Here is a 17,554-nt window from a genome sequence, read left to right as displayed (position 1 = left end):
GGAGAAGGGTAGAGAGAACGCAGAGTGTGAAGGGCTGGGAAGAAATCACAGTTCAGTTATAGAATGCAACACTTCCTCTGGACCAGAGAGTCCAACCAAAATTCTGATCTATGAACTGAGGATGCCCAGAAAGGACACTTTCTATGTGGCCTGGCAATGCCACATAGTGTCAGTGGGGCATACACTCTACTGACTAAAGGCAAAAGAAGTATTCCATTTTACAAGGAGTCACAGGATTCAACTAAGGGGAAGAGAGTAACAGGACTGAGTCTTCTCCTCTACTGATGCAAGCCATTTAATGGTTATTGGTCTATTCGGGTTTTCTATTTCTTGAGTCAATTTTTGAAAAATGTTTTTTAAGCCATCTATTCCCTCTAAGTATTAAAACAGGCTTAAAACAGTCCTATGAGCAGGAACCAAAAGAGTTTACTACAGAATGGAAGTAGTAAACTACTCTACTCACCACTCTTTCATATTTTCCATCTCTTTACCTGCACTGCACTCTGGCAATTTCTTTAAACCTATCTGCAAATCACTAATTCTCTCTTTAGCCATTTCTACTTTGTAATTTAGTGAAATATGCAGTGAACCAGAAAGGAACCTTAATGTAAACTACAGGCTTTGGGTAATAATGATGTGTCAATGTAGGTTCAATTTTAACAAATGTGTACAACTGTGGTGTGGATTGCTGACAGTGGGGAAGGATGCCTGTGTGGGGACAGGGAGTACACGAGAACTTTTGTATTTTTTGCTCAATTTTGTTGTGAATCCAAAACTGCTCTTAAAAATAAAGTTTATTAATTGCTTTTCTAAAGTAGGAAAGAAGAACCAGAAAGAGGATCAAATAATAGGGAAATGATCAAATTCTGGACATATACCATGGCATGACATATTCCATGAACCATGGAATACTATGTACAGTTTAAACAATGTGCAGTGCATCTATTTCAAGATTAAAAATTCTCCAAGTTTTATCCTTAAGTGAAAAGAAATCACAGAGTAATATGTAAAGTATGGCCTTATTATAATTTTTAAAACTATGAGTTTATAGACATATGTATGTATGCATGTGTGTGTGTATATATATATATAGATAGATATATACGTTAGAACTGTCAGAAAATGTACACAAAAATTTACAAAGGTTCCAACATAAAATAAGTACAGTATTAAAAGGGATATAAAGGTAAAATTTTTATGAATACACTTTTTAACTTAAAAAAATAATAATAAATGAAATTCAGTGTGGCATGTACTACATTCACCATCTCTGTCTAGTTCCAAAACATTTTAATCACCCCCAAAGTATTTATTTATTATTGTCAGTAAAAATTTTTAATTATTAAGTCAGTATAAATTTTCTGTGAATCCCACAAAACAAATAAGATCTCTAAGAGTGAAGGATTAGAGAGCACTCTAGAAAAATCTTTGCCTTTCAAGTTGACTGGCTTCTCACTGAGTATCCCCCCAACCTACAATGTCTCAATACATATCCAATGGCACTACACCAAAAACAAATCCAAAATCATGAAAACGAAATTTAAAACTTTAGATCCTTTTTAATATACACATTTTCTAATCAAATATTTTAAAGTTACATTATAGAACTGTTTTGCCACCAGGCTCAGTAAAAGGTCAAATTAACAGAGTATTTACAGAACTACCACTACCACTTCCTGCATCATTTGCTTTCCCTTGGTTTCTCCAAACCATATAATGAACCAGTCCAGCAGGACTGTGAAGTTAAAATTAACCTGCTATTTTAGAGGACTAAGTCCAGGCACTAAGCATTCTTATAAATAACATGAAGAAACAACCAAAACACACATACACACAGTAAAAACTTTATTTTAGTAACACGTTAGCTAAAATTCTTTACAAATTATACTCTTGGGCTTACGAAAGCTTCTCTACTTCTAACACATGTGAAATACAGATGGGCAAGGCTGCCTCAAATCTTTTTCTAGTCTTAATCTACAAATAAAATTTAAAATAAAATGTCTTCTGATCTTCTAGTTATTCAATGTTCATTATGAACAAAGTATAAGGCCTTGAGAAGGTACTGGAGAAAAAAATTTTTAAGTTAATAATAGTTCTTGCCTAAAAGGAGCATCCAGTCTGGTAATGAGAGTTAAGGAAAACCGAAGACGAGTACAATTAAAAATAGAAGGTGCTAGTAGCACAAGAGAAATACAAAGAGTGTTGGGAGTTTATAAGAGAGTTTAAATAAACAAACAGTTCTGAAGTGTCTACTAACACGCTCAGAGTCATGCTGGGTACCACGGATAGCAACAGTGAACTGCTCTCAAGAAACTTACAGCCTAGGGGCAAGTTTCAGTCGATGGAGCCCATGGCTCTTGATACTGGGGTTATGAGTTCAAGCCCCATGTTTCATGTGGAGATTACTTAAAAATAAAATCTTTCAAATATATATATATAAAGAAAGAAAACTCACAGCCTAACAGAGAAGTAAGAGACCTTACAGATGGTTTCATATAATGTAAAATTCAGCGACAGAGGTATTCTCAAAATGCTGGGTAGTATAAAAACTACAAATGCTTATCTACTCCACCTTTAGATAGATGAAAATAATCTTAGTGAATTTAAATAAAATTATTCTGCTGGCTTGTGGGTTAAAAAATTACTTAAAGAAAAAAAGTATAAACGGCATCCTCTCATCATATTCCCTATTTTAAAAAATAATCACAAAAATCATTATCTTTATAAGCCTGGTTATTTAGACCTACGGAGAGTGTTTAGGGCAGTTTATGCAAGACACCAAGTATCAAACAAAGATAAACATTCTTAATGTCAAAACACTAATAGAACTTAAAACTAAGAACTGGACTCCATCTATACAAATACATCAATTTCTTTTAAACCCCAGTAGGTATTCAGAGATACAGCTTTAACTGATATAAAGTAAAACTTTTACTGATATGGGCTCAGATAGAGTCCAAAGTTAAGTATAGGAAAAGGTAAAATGTCAAACTGAAGGGGGAGCAAGGGAAGACGAAGATTTAGTAAATGTTGGGTCAAGTGGCAGAGGTTGTCATTAAAGAAAGAAATGGCAGACGGAGTTGATGGATTCCTACTGTTGCCTACATACAAAAATAAATTCTAGATGTATTAAAAATATAGAAATAAAATATTAAAAACCTAAGCCATAAAAATAGTAGACTTGCAAAATAGAAAAACCCATTGTAAAATTTTGTGCAAAATCACATGATAAAAACCAGAAAGCTTATGGAAAAAATGGGGTTGAGAACACAACACTCAAAACTATGTCAGTAATGAATAAAAAAACAAAAAACAAACAAGCAAACAAACAAAAAACCACCAGCAGTAAGAACGTAAAACCACAGTAGCACAATTTTACACAAATTAAATGGCTAAGAAAGAAATACTACAATAAATATGGCACTTTGCCTTGAAAAAGACCTGAGATTTGTTCGTGGAAGTGTCAGAAGGGTTTTAACTTGGAAGTAGATGTGAAGGAGGGTGGAAAAAGTGTTATCAGATGCCATATATAAAGTTGTAATACCTAATGTGGATGGGTGTAACTCACAACCTACAAGGTAAACTGAGATAGCCGGTACATGTTTGAGGTGTGTGCATTTTGTATATTCCTATGCAACCTGTTTCAGTGGGGTACAGTTTTTTGCATTTACCATGTATTTCTCACGGAGGAAATTGTGCTTAAGCATGAGAAATTCCCATTAAGGTCAAATCATTCCCTGATATATCAATCACATTAAAATAATTCACATTTTCAAAGTAAGTGATATAACAGAAGTGAGTATATTAGTGCTTATGTCCACCAAAAGACTCAAATCTCAATCCTTAAAGTGTTGACAATGGAAAATAGTTTGCTGTTTTCTAACGAACATTCTTAGAAAGCAATGACTGGATAATCTTAGACATTGCAACAATCTAAAACCAAATGAACACTGTCAATAAACTCACACTTTATGGGCAGTTAGCAGAATAGCTACACTGTCATTAAGAAGATCAAAATAAGTTTAACTACAAGAACACTTTGATAACTATAATGATTATAGTAAGAAATCAACTACTCTTATCAAGATACCTGTCTTGCAAAGCAATTTTTAATGATTCCATCATGATATATGGACCAAAGTCAAATCCATTAATCCTCCAAATATGAACCATCCTCAAATTTTCAAAAATGTTACTTACAATCTTTACTTGGCTTCTATGCTACTCCCCACTATCTACTTTGGACATTTAAAGATAATGCCAGGACCAACCTCCAATTTCTAAACCTGACAGACACAGGAAGCAGAAGATACCAGAAGAGAAACCAGGCTTGATAAGAAGATGGCTCAGTAATGGATGTGAGGCAGATTATTTAAGTATCCCCAGAATTTTCACCAAATCAGAACCAGCTTAAAAATCAAGTTTCCCAATATGTCTTTTTTTTTTTTTAATGTTTATTTATCTTTGAAGGAAAGAGAGACAGAGTGTAAGCGGGGGAGGGGCAGAGAGAGAGGAAGACACAGAATCCAAAACGGGCTCCAGGCTCTGAGCTGTCAGCGCAGAGCCTGACATGGGGCTCGAACTCACAAACTGCAAGATCATGACCTGAAGTTGAAGTCGGTCGCTTAACCGACTGAGCTACCCAGGCGCCCCCCAATATCTGTCTTTAATCAACACTCTCATATTTGATTCTCTCTTAACACCAAACAAAACAGTTAATTGTATTAGTATAATGGCAAGGATTGGGGCTTGGGGACATTCCCCACAGCCACTTAACTAGTTTTCTGAGTGTGAGCAAACTAATTAGCCTTTCAAAGATTCCATTTCCTCATCTGCAAATTGAGGCTAATAATATGAAAGTGACTTGGGGCGCCTGGGTGGCTCATCAGTTAAACATTCCACTTCAGGGGCGCCTGGGTGGCTCGGTCGGTTAAGTGTCCGACTTTGGCTCAGGTCATGATCTCACGGCCCGTGAGTTGGAGCCCCACGTCAGGCTCTGTGCTGACCGCTCAGAGCCTGGAGCCTGTTTCAGATTCTGTGTCTCCCTCTCTCTCTGCCCCTCCCCTGTTCATGCTCTGTCTCTCTCTGTCTCAAAAATAAATAAACGTTAAAAAAAAAAAAAAGATTAAAAAAAAAAAACACATTCCACTTCAGCTCAGGTCATGATCTCATGGTTTGTGGGTTCGAGCCCCACGTCAGGCTCTGTGCTGACAGCTCAGAGCCTGGAGCCTGCTTTTGATTCTGTGTCTCCCACTCTCTCTGCCCCTCCCCCACTCACGCTCTCACTCTCAAAAATGAATAAATGTTAAAAAAAATTAAAAAATAAAAATAAATGAAAGTGACTTTCCATTCACATGTTGTGAAAATTAAGGCAACTAAAGCACTTCAGCACAGTCTGGCACCTACTACGCAATTGTTAAACATTAAAGTGTGAACTGAAAATCAGTATTCACTGGAGACACAAACCATCATCCATTTTTCCCGTATCTTCTGATCATCACTTTCCTAAACTCCTTAGTTCTTGATTTATAACATGTCTCTTACACTGGCTGCCTACTTCTTTTTTAAAATGCTACTTTCCTAGAAGTAGACTTTTGCAGAAGTAAAATAATTTCTCCTAGCTTCCCTGAAATAAAGTTCAAGGGAAAGTTTACACATAAACCATGGCTTCTTTTCTCCATCTTGAAGGAAAGTAGAATATTACTCTTGCTTCCTTCTGTCTCTAAGTTCAGATCCCGGGCATGCTGAACAACTAGAGTTGGTGGTGATTTGGTCTCTGAAAGAAATGTCAGAGCAGTGCCTGAGTGCTGGATTTGTAAATCTGGGATACCTAAATCATACTCAGTGAGAATCATTTTATTATTTTTTCCTAATTATGTAGCCCTAATCGTATATCATTTAAATTTTTTTCCTTATCTATTTTCCTTTAAATTCCTGTATTTGGGGCTATAACCCAAAACAATTATATACCTTAATACACGATCTCACTATACATCAACTGCATTTAACTTCAAAAATCATTCTTACACATGAACACCATTGCTATTCTCAACATGTAACCAGAGAAAACCTCATTATAGTATGAGCAAAGCTTAAGTGCCAAAGAAAACCTACAAAAAAAGATTTAAAGCAAGAAAGTAGGTCCAGTCTAAGACATCCTGAGAACGAGGTAATCTGATTTCTCATATATATTCCTATATCTTGCAAGAAAAATTATTACACTAAGTAAAAAAAAAAATTACAGGTGAGTCAAAAAGACTGTGTTCAGTGGAGACTTACTTAATTCACTGTAACAAGGGTGGAGGATATCAATCTAACATACTTTTTAATTATGTGACAGGTGACTTCTCTTATTAATATGTTTTAGTCTCCTGCCCCCAGCCTCCCCTAAAAAAAAAACCCACTTTCTCTCCACTGGATTGTGTGTTTACTCCTCACTATACATCACCACAGTAGTAGATAATAGTTTTTGAGAAGCTTACCATATGCCAAAAACTGTGCTAAGCACTTTCGGTGCATTCATTCACTTCACCCAAAATTACTGACATGAGTCTTTTATAGACAAAAAAACTGAGGCTTCAAGGGGTCAAATAACTTGTCACAAATCATACAGCTGGCAAATAAACAAGTCAGAATGTGAACTCAGGTCTGTCAGACTCCAAAACCTGTGCTTCAAATCATGTACTATGAGGTAATGTTTTTCCCTAAATTCATCTTTGTATCTCTAGCAAATTGCTCATTATCGCCCATGTTAACATTCAATAAATATTTTCTGAAAGAGTGGTAAGTTTAGTTTAATTATTCTGGCATTCAAAGTCCCTCACCGGGAGAGATGAGGAAATTCCCATTATTCCTTAATGCAAACCACCACCTCCCCAACCAAACTATGATCAATGGGATTTGAACCCTGGCAGTGGGAGAAGAAGCCAGAGGAAGAGGAGAGAACTTAGGTTCTTCTCTCAGTGTAAATAATAATTTTTACTTGTTTTAATATCTCTATCTATACATATCTTCGACATGTTTGTAAGCTAAACAAATACACTTTAATGAGTAGTTATCAGTAAGGCTACAAAGAGAATAATGTGGTCCAAACAAGTATATGAAGTACCAGAATTTGCAAATAAGAAATTAAAAAGATATAAAGCAAAATGGGGAACCTTTTGCCAGTATGAGAACAAGTTTATTTTTAATAAAAGCATTTATCAAAATATCAAATTGGTGACACTTTATTATTTGAGATATTAGATTTTTTTCGGTCAGACACACTAAGAATATTAATATTTAGGCAGGTGGTGATTATAAATCACAGAACACTAATGAATTCAGAAAAGAAACCTGAAATGATCTGCCTTATGACAATTCCCAGGTTATTGAACATTATTATATTTAGTTTAATTTGAAAAGCCAACTACAGTCCTTGTAAGATGCTGTGATAATCCTCTATCTGAACAGATCTCAATAAAACTACATACGCCATTCACAGTTTATCTTGATTCTGATACAAGAATCTCATCATTTTTATATATCCAAAAGATCAAGCAGCAGGAGACCTCTTGTATTCGCTGTATTTAAAACAAACAAACAAACAAACAAACGTGGGTCGCCTGGGTAGCTCAGTCGGTTAAGCGTCCAACTTCAGCTCAGGTCATGATCTTACGGTCTGTGAGTTCGAGCCCCGTGTCAGGCTCTGTGCTGACAGCTCAGAGCCTGGAGCCTGCTTCAGAGTCTGTCTCCCCCTCTCTGCCCTTCCATCACTCATGCTCTGTCTGTCTCTGTCTCCTAATAATAAATAGACGTTAAAAAAAAAATTTTTAAAACCAATAAACGTTTCTTGGGGTTCGAGCCTGCTTCGGATTCTGTGTCTCCCACTCTCTCTCTGCCCCTCCCCCACTCATGCGCTGTCTCTCTTTCTCTCAAAAATAAATAAACATTAAAAATAAATAAATAAATAAACCAATAAACGTTTCTAAAAGAGCATCACATTCTAAAAAATATCTTAAATACTATTTACACAAAATCAGGGCACCTGGGTGGCTCAGTCGGTTGAGCCTATATCCAGGTTTCTTTGTTTCTGGAAGAAGTTCAATTTTTAAGCCACTGTACTTGAGTTTCTGCTACATGCAGCTGAACACAACCCTAATATAGAATGTAAAAGCACCTAGGAAAAGAATCTAATACCCAGAAGACCAGTAAAGGCAATTATCTCACAAAACTTCTCATTTAACAGAATGTGTTCAATTATTCATCAGTAGTGTTAAATTATTCATCAGTAAAGCAATGAAACAGTGGGATGTCAACTAACACACGTGCACACACACACAACCCAGTTATTAAAAACTGAGGTATCAAAAATTCTATCAGCAGAGAATCAAAGAATGAATAGTTTTAATCAAGAAAGGTGTCCTTGGTGAGGTACAAAGAAGAAAAAAATCACACTTGAAACTTTTATTATATCTTATAAGTTCATTCACCTAATACTTACAGCATACCCACACCACAATGTGCATGCCCAAATGCTATGGAATGAAGTATATGAATTTGAGACAGTTTAAAAATTAAATGGATTAATAAAAGTCCAAATAAGGGGAGGGGCTCACAACTAAAACTAAGAATTCTATTTCAGATAAAGTGAAATTTCTTTTTTTATTTTTTTTTATTTTTTTTTCAACGTTTATTTATTTTTGGGACAGAGAGAGACAGAGCATGAACGGGGGAGGGGCAGAGAGAGAGGGAGACACAGAATCGGAAACAGGCTCCAGGCTCTGAGCCATCAGCCCAGAGCCCGACGCGGGGCTCGAACTCACGGACCGCGAGATCGTGACCTGGCTGAAGTCGGACGCTTAACCGACTGCACCACCCAGGCGCCCCTAAAGTGAAATTTCAAATGGACAGTTAATGACAACTAAAGATTAAGAAAAAGTTTAGTCACTTTTTAAAATAACAGCCAGAACTCTTACCTTAAAATAATGAAATAAGTTACCAAACGATACCTGAAAAATAATACTACCAACATAAAATTCTGGATCAGAATATAGTATAGAATGTGATATGAAACAAAATAGTCAGAATAGATAAGTAATACAATAATCAGGGAAAGGGGCAAAGAAAAGGTGAAGACAGAGCAAGACAGAATCAGAAGATTAAACTGGAGATAAAAAAGAGAGGTGAAGTTTTAAGGACAACTTATATTTACAACTTAAAACCCCACTCACCCACACCCAGTCAGATCCCTATCTACCAGATAAGGTAACTTATTTATTATCACTTTTTAAAATGTTTATTCATTTGGAGGGGGGTGGTGGAGGCAGAGAGATAAGGAGACGCAGAATCTGAAACAGGCTCCAGGCTCCAAGCTGTCAATACAGAGCCCAATGCAGGGCCTGAACCCACGAACTGTGAGATCATGACCTGAGCCAAAATCAGACACTTAACTAAGACACTCAGGTACCCCTATTATCACTTTTAAATCTCTTTCTCTACAAAATCCCAGTCTTCCTCCTTAATATTAGCCTTTCCTTCTCCTTGTGAGTCTTACAAGATCTATTAAAATCCTATTTTTCCTACCAATTTTTTTATAATCTTGACATGCATTCATAACATTTAAAACAATTTCTCTGAATATACTTTTACAGTAAATGAAATTTCAGTTTTCCTTTCTGATTATGAGGCATGCTGAAGTTTGAGAACCAATGCTCTAAACTGAGAAAAATATTTAAGCCTTAAGATTTAAAGAGATCTGAGTTCCAGATATGACTAACTCATTCAACTCATTCAACAAGTAATTACTGGTTATTTATTATGTGGCAAATGCTATTCTACACAGATACAGCAAGGAACCAGTCAGTAATCCTTGCTTTTAGCAAGCTTAGAGTCTATATAAGTATTTATATAAATAAATAAGTAAAGATAGTATGTCAGATAAACCCTGTGAGGGGGCAAAAAAAGGCAGGGAAAGGCGACAGGAATATTGGGGGCTGAGAGAAATCAAGATTGGAGGGTTGTAATAATTGTAAACTGGATAAACACAAACCTGAAAGTGATGATGAAATAAACTATGCAGATGCCTGGGGAAAGAAAATTTTGGCAGAATAGTAAAAGCAAAGGTCATAAGCCAGAAGCACGCTCAGGTTATTCAAGGAACAGCAAGAAGGCCTCTGTAGCTAAAACCCAGTGGATCAGGGGCAAGAGGCAAGGGTTAGAGAAGTAGGTGAGTTCAGAGAATTGAATGGAGCCACAATGTGTAGGGCCTTACTGGCTCTTGTAAGAACTTTACCTTTTATTCTTAGTGAGATGAAAATTCACAGGACAGATATTAAGAAGAGTAAAAAACATGATCTGGCAAATTTTTAAAAGATCACTCCAGCTGCTATTTTGAAGAGAAACTATAGAAGCAAACCAATAAGGTAGCTACAGCAATTTAGGTAAGTGAAATCAGTAGCTCAGACCTGGGTAGAAACGGTCAGTAGCAGTCAGATTCTAGGTAGGTTTTGAAGGTAGCCAATAGATCTCCTGACAGATTGAATATGGGGAGTGAACAAGAAATCAAGGATGATTCCAACATTCCAAACAAGTACAAGGATGGAGTTTCTACAACAAGATGGAAAAAACTGCAGGTAGAATAGTTAGGAGGAAGAGGGAAAGGATAGTGAGTAGTTTAATTTGGGGGAAAATGTGCTTGAAATGTCTATTTGATGTCCAAGTAAAAATGTCAAGTAAGCAGCTAGATATATGACTTTGGAATTTGGGAAATAAATCTGGATTGGATACATACACCTGGGAGTTACCAGCATATAGACAGTAAACAGAGACATAAGACTGAGTGAGATCATCAAGGGAGTGAATACAGACTGAGATCACATGAAATCTTCATCTAGATATGACTACTGTATTTAGGAACACAGAGGTCACTGAGGTCCTTGATAAGAGCAGTTTCACTGGAGTAGAAAGGGTAAGTATCTGTTTAGGAGTTCAAAAAGGGATATACTCCAACAATATAAAAATACTTACACAAAAGATTATTTATCACAGTATTTTTTTATTGCAACATACTGGAAACTAGGTAAATATCCAAATATAGGAGATCAAATAAATAAATCATGGCCCATATACACAATGAAGTACTGTATACAACTGTAAAAAAAAAAAAAAAAAGGAAATAACATCTCTAACATAAAATTATTTTCAAGGTATACTGTTAAGTAAAAAACAGTAAAATGCAAAAGAGTAGTATACTATGCTACGTTTTCTGTAAGAAAGAGGAAATAAAAATATGCATGTATATGCAAATTTTTTAAAAGAATAAACAAAAACATCTGACAATCAGGCAATAAAACAGAGAGAAATCTTCTGCATTTCAGAAAGCTGGGGACTCAGTTTCTGAGAGATCTCTGAAAACTTGCCAATATTCAGATACTAAGCTCTCCAGACAAGAGAATCCTGACACCACCTTCAATATATTTGAAGCCAATGGTGAAATGAAATTAACTAGGCAACAATAAAGCCCAGTTACAGGTCAAAGATAAATCAGATTGACCAAGCATCCTACTCTAGTTAGTTGCTAGACACAAGCAGCAGCATGCCCCTCTATGGAGGTGAATATTATTTACCTAGGTCTCTACTATTCTTTTATACAAAATGGCTAGCATACAATAAAAAGTAAGAGATTGCAAAGAAAATGTGACCTGCACTAATAACTTTTTGATTCTCAGCTCCAAATTCATCCTTTTTTTGCCTGTTCTGTGAAAGTGAACCTGAGATCTTTAAATATTTTTTCTTTTGACAGCTCGCACAATATTAAGCTTTATAAGAAGTCACTGGACAGATTCTGCAGGAAGGAAGAGTTTTGTTTCTGTGTTCCACTGTGCTTGCTCAGCAGACTACTACAGTATGCATGATTTCTCCAGCACCTAGTTCCTGTAGCAAAGCTTCTCCAGCATCAAGTCACTACAGCATGTGCAGCTTCTCTAATGTCCTGTCCCTGGGCTGCATGGCAGCCATGAGTACCCAGCAACCAACACTTTCACCAGACACTCTCCCTATGGTGGTTTTATAGTAGAGTACCTTTGGTGAGACACCTCCCCTTGTATAGTTTTCCTTTGCAAGGCACAGATTTCCAGCAATTCTGGAAGTCAGATTTCCACAAAGTTCTTTCAGTGTGACATCACAGCAATTTCTCCGCCATTCAAGTGAGTCATGGCCGTGCCCTTTCCAACAAAGGCTGGATGTCAGCTCGGTGCTGGAGGGAGCACTCTTCCCTGGACACTCCATCTCATTTAGTCTAGGAGTAGTGGCTTCTCCGTATATCTGCTATTCCTAATTTGTCTTTACTTCTTACTAGCCAATTCCTCGTTATCCATTTCCCTGTTATAGTTAATAACTCTTCATATTAAATACTCACTATTCAAATTACTATGTAGTTTCTCTCTTCTGACTAGATTCAGACTGATACAGAAGCCAGACCAAAAAACACTTAATGTATGATTCCCTGTATATGAAGTGGAAGAATAGACAAAACTAATCTATGGCAGAAGTTTAAAAAAAAAAAAAAAAAAAAAGGATCTTCTTAATTAGGGGAAGGGAGAGGACTGGATATAAAGAGACATGAGTAAACTTTCTTAGATGATAAAAATGTTCTATATCTTGTTTGGGGTAATAGTTACATAGATATATATAACTTCTAAAATTCATTATAACATTAACATCTTTGCATCTAATTCTTTGTAAATCATACCTCAAATAAAAGGAAGAAAATAAGGAATCCAAGGCTCCATGGAGAAATGTCTGATTCTACTGCTGGGATAGGAAAGCAAAATTTGAGGCTGGAATATCTTGGTGCTCCAAAAAATAAAGAAGTGTTCAAAATAATGATCAGTGCATGTAACAAGAAACCAGCCTGAAGCTGCTCCCACTGGGTAAACCAGGAACAATTTGAGCACCAAATAAATGACAGAAATAGGTCATAACCCACTAAAAAAAGTAGGAACCCATGAGTTCGTATTGTTAATTAAAGAATGGAAGATGAAGGCTTGGCTGGCTCTTCCATAGCAGAATATTGTGAAATAATAGAAAATACATATATTGGTCTCTGTCCCCAGAGCTCCTAAAACCGTTGTAATGTCCTAAGTGATACACACACTGGGAGCAACTCTTGTTCTAATATTTGTCTTTGACCGATCCCTGACACAGGGCTCCTAAAACCCTTATAAATTCCTAAATGATGACAGTACTAGGGGTACATCTTCTGTTCTAATGAGGTGACTCTAGGTGGGCTCCTGGATGGCTCTAAGTGGGGGCTGGTCACCAGAAAGACAAACCAGGCTTGGAAGCTTGGAATTTTCATCCTTACTCCACACCCTCCAAAGAAGGTGGGGGCGGGGGAGGGGGGAATGTCTAGAAACAAAGTTAGTAATTGATTATGCCTACATGAGGAAGCCTCCATAAAGTACCAATAGTGTGGGGTCCAAGGAACTTCCAGACTGGTGAACACATCCACACAAGGAGGGTGACACCTAAACTCCACCAGGTCAAAAGCTCCTGCACTTGGGACCTTCCCCTACCTCACCCTATGTACCTCTTCATCTAGCTGTCTGTACTCTTTATCATGACCTTTAATAAACTGGTAAATGTGTCTCCCTGAGTTCTATGCACCACTCTAGAAAATTATGTGAACCCGAGGAGGGAGATCATGTCTAATTAGACCATCATCTAATTTACAGCCAGTTGGTCACAAACACAGGTGATAACCTGAGCCTGACACTGGCATCTTAAGTTGGGGTAAGGGAGAGACTCTCATGAAACAGAGCCCTTACCTGTGAGATCCGACACTATGTTTGGGCAGCATAGTGTGAGAACTGAATTAAATTGTAGGACACTCAGCTGGTGTCAGAGATTTGTTTATTTTTGTAAGGAGAAACCCCCACACATTTGGTGACTAGAAGTGTCAGAAATAAAATATTTTGTGTAAATAGTTAAAATAGACACACAAGAGAAAAACAAAGTAGCACATACCTGGTTTTTTCCCTACTTAAGAAGAAAAAAACACTTGATTTTTTCCAATTTAAATATCAACTAATAAATGCAGAAAAAATGGCTGAGTTAGAGAATCATTATTCTGCAGCCATCCTAGTAATAATAATTAATTCCAGTGAGAATTAGTAATGATACTAAAACAAGTAGGTAAAAGTTGATGAGCAACGAGATTACATACAGTTGATGCTTGAACCAAATAGATTTGAACTACACAGGTCCACTTACATATGGATTTTTTTCAATGCAGTATAGTACTACATATGTATTTTCTCTTTCTTAATGATTTTCCTTTTTTAAAATTATTTTTAATCTTTAAAAAAATTTTTTATTTGAGGAGCGCCTGGGTGGCTCAGTTAAATGTCCAACTCTTGGTTCTCATGGTTCGTGAGTTTAAGCCCTGCATAGGGCTCAGTGCTGTCAGTGCAGAGCCTGCGTGGGATTTCCTCTCTCTCCCCCTCTCTGCCCCTCCAGTGCTCACACGCTCGCTCACTCTCTCTCGCTCGCTCTCTCTCTCTCTCAAATAAACTTTTAAAAACAGAAAAAAAATTTTATTTGAGGACAGTTGATAAACAATGTTACATTCATTTCAACATTGTGTACAACATAGAGATTTAGCTTCTCTATACACTGTGCTATGCTGGCTGTAAGGGTAGCTACTGTCACCATATAACGTTATTACAATACCACTGACTATATTCCCTATGATGTACCTGTTATTCCCATGACATGTTCATTTCCTTATGATTTTCTTAATGACATAGTCTTTTCTGTAGCTAACTTTATTATAAGAATACAGTATATACAATATATACAGTATATACAATACAATATACAAAATATGAGTCAACTGACTGTCCATGTTATTAGTAAGGCTTCTGGTCACACAGGCTATTAGTTAAGTTTTTGGGGAGCCAAGTTATACCCAGATTTTCTACTGCATGAAGGGGTCAGCATCCCCAACTCCTGCATCATTTAAAGATCAACCGCAATTTCAAAATATCTTCCAATGAATTATTCATATACTACAAAAATAAAATAATGACTGTATAGTAGAAAAAAACTGGTGGACAACACTTGAACCAAATGATCAAAGTTAACATGATCAATAACAGATCCAATCAGAATTATATGCCTCCTGATAGGATGCACCAATAACACACATCATTTATATAGTATCCTGCCCCCAAAATATAAAACCTAAGGAAACAGACAAACCAAGTCAAGGTATAGTCTGCAAAATAACTGGCTGTAATATTCCAAAGTGCCAATGACAAGAAACAAGAGAGGCTAAAGAATTGCTCCAGATTAAATACTAAATCCAATAATGCAATGCTGGAAGGAATACTACAATGAATCCCAGACTTGGCGGGGGGCAGTGTGCAAAATGCTATAAGGACTTAAGGGAAAGAAATAAAATCTAAACACAGACTGTGGATAATATATTATACCAACAATAAATACTGAATATTTATATACATATATATTAAATATTTTCTGATTCTGATAATTATATGAGGTGTATGAGAATATCCCTGTTCTTAGAGAAAAAAACACCAAAGTATGTTGTGTGTATGTATGTGTGTATTTTAAATTTACATCCAAGTTAGTCAGCGTATAGTACAATGGGAGGAGAAAAATGAAACAGCATTATATGCAACTCTTTAAGGGTTTGCTATAAGACAGAACAGCGAAATTAGGTGGTAGTTGGAGGGGAAAGTAAGATCAAGAAAACTTTTTTTTTTTTTTTTTAACATGAGAGAAGTAACATGTTTGAATGCTGACGGGAATGAATCAGAGAAAAAAAATTAAAAGAGGAGAAAATAACTGAAGGAATGTTCTTGAGTAGGCAAGTGTGGATATGATCTAGTGGACGAATGAAGGAACTGTCTTCAGACAGAAGTAGACATAGTACTATGATAACTGTCAGAATATGCGAATGTAAATGCTGATAAAGGAGTAGATATGACTGTGGAATTCTACACAAGTTCTCTTCAACTTTTTCAATCAAGTAGGAAGAAAAGTCATTAGCTGAGAAAAAGAATGAAAGTATTACAAGTGAGATGAGAGGGGAAAAAAGAGGGAAAATGTATAAATTAATCATCCATTCATTCTCCCACCTACTAGACTAAGGATATACAGCATGATTATCTGGAAACATTATGGTTCCACTTGAGGTTTATGGCCATGAATTTAAAACAAAACCAATGAGCAAGGTTGCATGTTTTACACCAACCACATTTCAGCTTCATGGGTGCAGGCATGGAAGAGGTCGTAAGTGGATTTAACTAGGAATGTGGTTTTGGCACAGCAAGAACAATGAATCAAGAGAGAAGAAATGATGTCAAAGGTATGTGCAAGGGAGAACTATGATTATAAGTGACTTGAGTAAGGAAGGGAAAGAAGTTATCAAGAGAAAGAGTCAATGAAGTGGTGGCTGAATCACTGGATAAGAGGTCCTAGTGGGGTTAAAGAATTATGGGAGTCAGGGTACTAAAGGGGAAAAGATTAGAAAGATAGCAAGTAGTGGCCAGAGAGTGGGACACATACAACTGAAATTATGGAGAGGCTGCAATTATTATTGCTAGGGAATAACTTTGGTAGTCATAATGATTTAGGGGAGGTGGAAGACAAGATCACAGAAAGAGATTCAAAAACTGAAATCCAAAGAACTGAAAGATCTGAATGTTGAAAAACTATCTACATGGTTGCAATGACCAAGAATTGAAATCAGAAATAGTACTGTGAGAGAGAAGGGGAGTATAAACAAAATAAAACCAAAAAGTAAGAAGAGGGAAGGAATCCTATGTAATAAAGAAATTTGGCTAGCTTTTGTTCCCAGTTACTGGGGGGTAGTCTTTAAATCCTAGGAATTTTTTCTGAGTGATAGGAGTGTCTTTGTTATTCATGATGGAACCTGATAGCTTTTGTTAATGAGATGAGTCATAGCGGGCCCCTAAAAAGTTTGTGCTAACAAAATGACTCAGGATGGGGGCTGGCTATACCAAAAAGACCAACTATATAATTAGAGGCCTGCCGTCCAGTGAGTGGAGGTGGCTGGAGACTGAGTTTAATCAGTGGCCAATGATTTAATCAATCATGCCTACATACCAAAGCCTCAATAAAAACCCAGAACACCAAAGTGTGGGTGAGCCTTAGGGTTAGCAACAGTCTATGTACTGTAACACACTGATGTGCCAGAAGAAAGATGTGCCAGGAGGAGGATGTGTCCTGATTCCAAAGGGGGAGGACACCAGAAGCTGCACATTTGAGAGCTTCCTAGACCTTACCCTCTGTGTCCCTTCTTTTGGCTGGTTCTGTTTTGTATCCTTTTTGCCACAGTAAAACTGTGAGGGAGTAGCAGGAATCCCCACATTTACTTTACAGCCAGTTGGTTAGAAATGAGGATGATTCTGGGAACCCCCAAGCCTGAAGCTGGTATTTGAAGTGAGAGCTGTCTAGTGGAGGACTATGCCCTTAACTTGTGAAGTGTGACCTAACTCCAGGTGGTAACCATCAGAAGTCACTG

The 17,554-nt window shown here is 36.7% G+C and overlaps 1 protein-coding gene across 9 annotated transcripts in view; it reads right to left on the bottom strand.

The window, feature by feature from the left end:
- TANC2 (tetratricopeptide repeat, ankyrin repeat and coiled-coil containing 2) overlaps positions 1-17,554 on the bottom strand; it is a 379,268-nt gene that overhangs the window by 343,114 nt on the left and 18,600 nt on the right. The window contains exon 1 of one of the 9 annotated variants that reach the window (XM_045044004.1): positions 12,061-12,530. The exons of the other annotated variants lie outside the window; for them this stretch is intronic. The gene's annotated coding sequence lies outside the window, so the exon portion shown is untranslated. Of the gene's footprint in view, positions 1-12,060; positions 12,531-17,554 lie in introns of those variants that run through there. 9 annotated transcript variants of the gene reach the window in all.

This window comes from Felis catus, chromosome E1 (genome assembly GCF_018350175.1).
Source record: "Felis catus isolate Fca126 chromosome E1, F.catus_Fca126_mat1.0, whole genome shotgun sequence".
NCBI classification, from domain to species: Eukaryota; Metazoa; Chordata; class Mammalia; order Carnivora; family Felidae; genus Felis; species Felis catus.
This window is presented reverse-complemented; position numbering and strand designations above follow the sequence as displayed.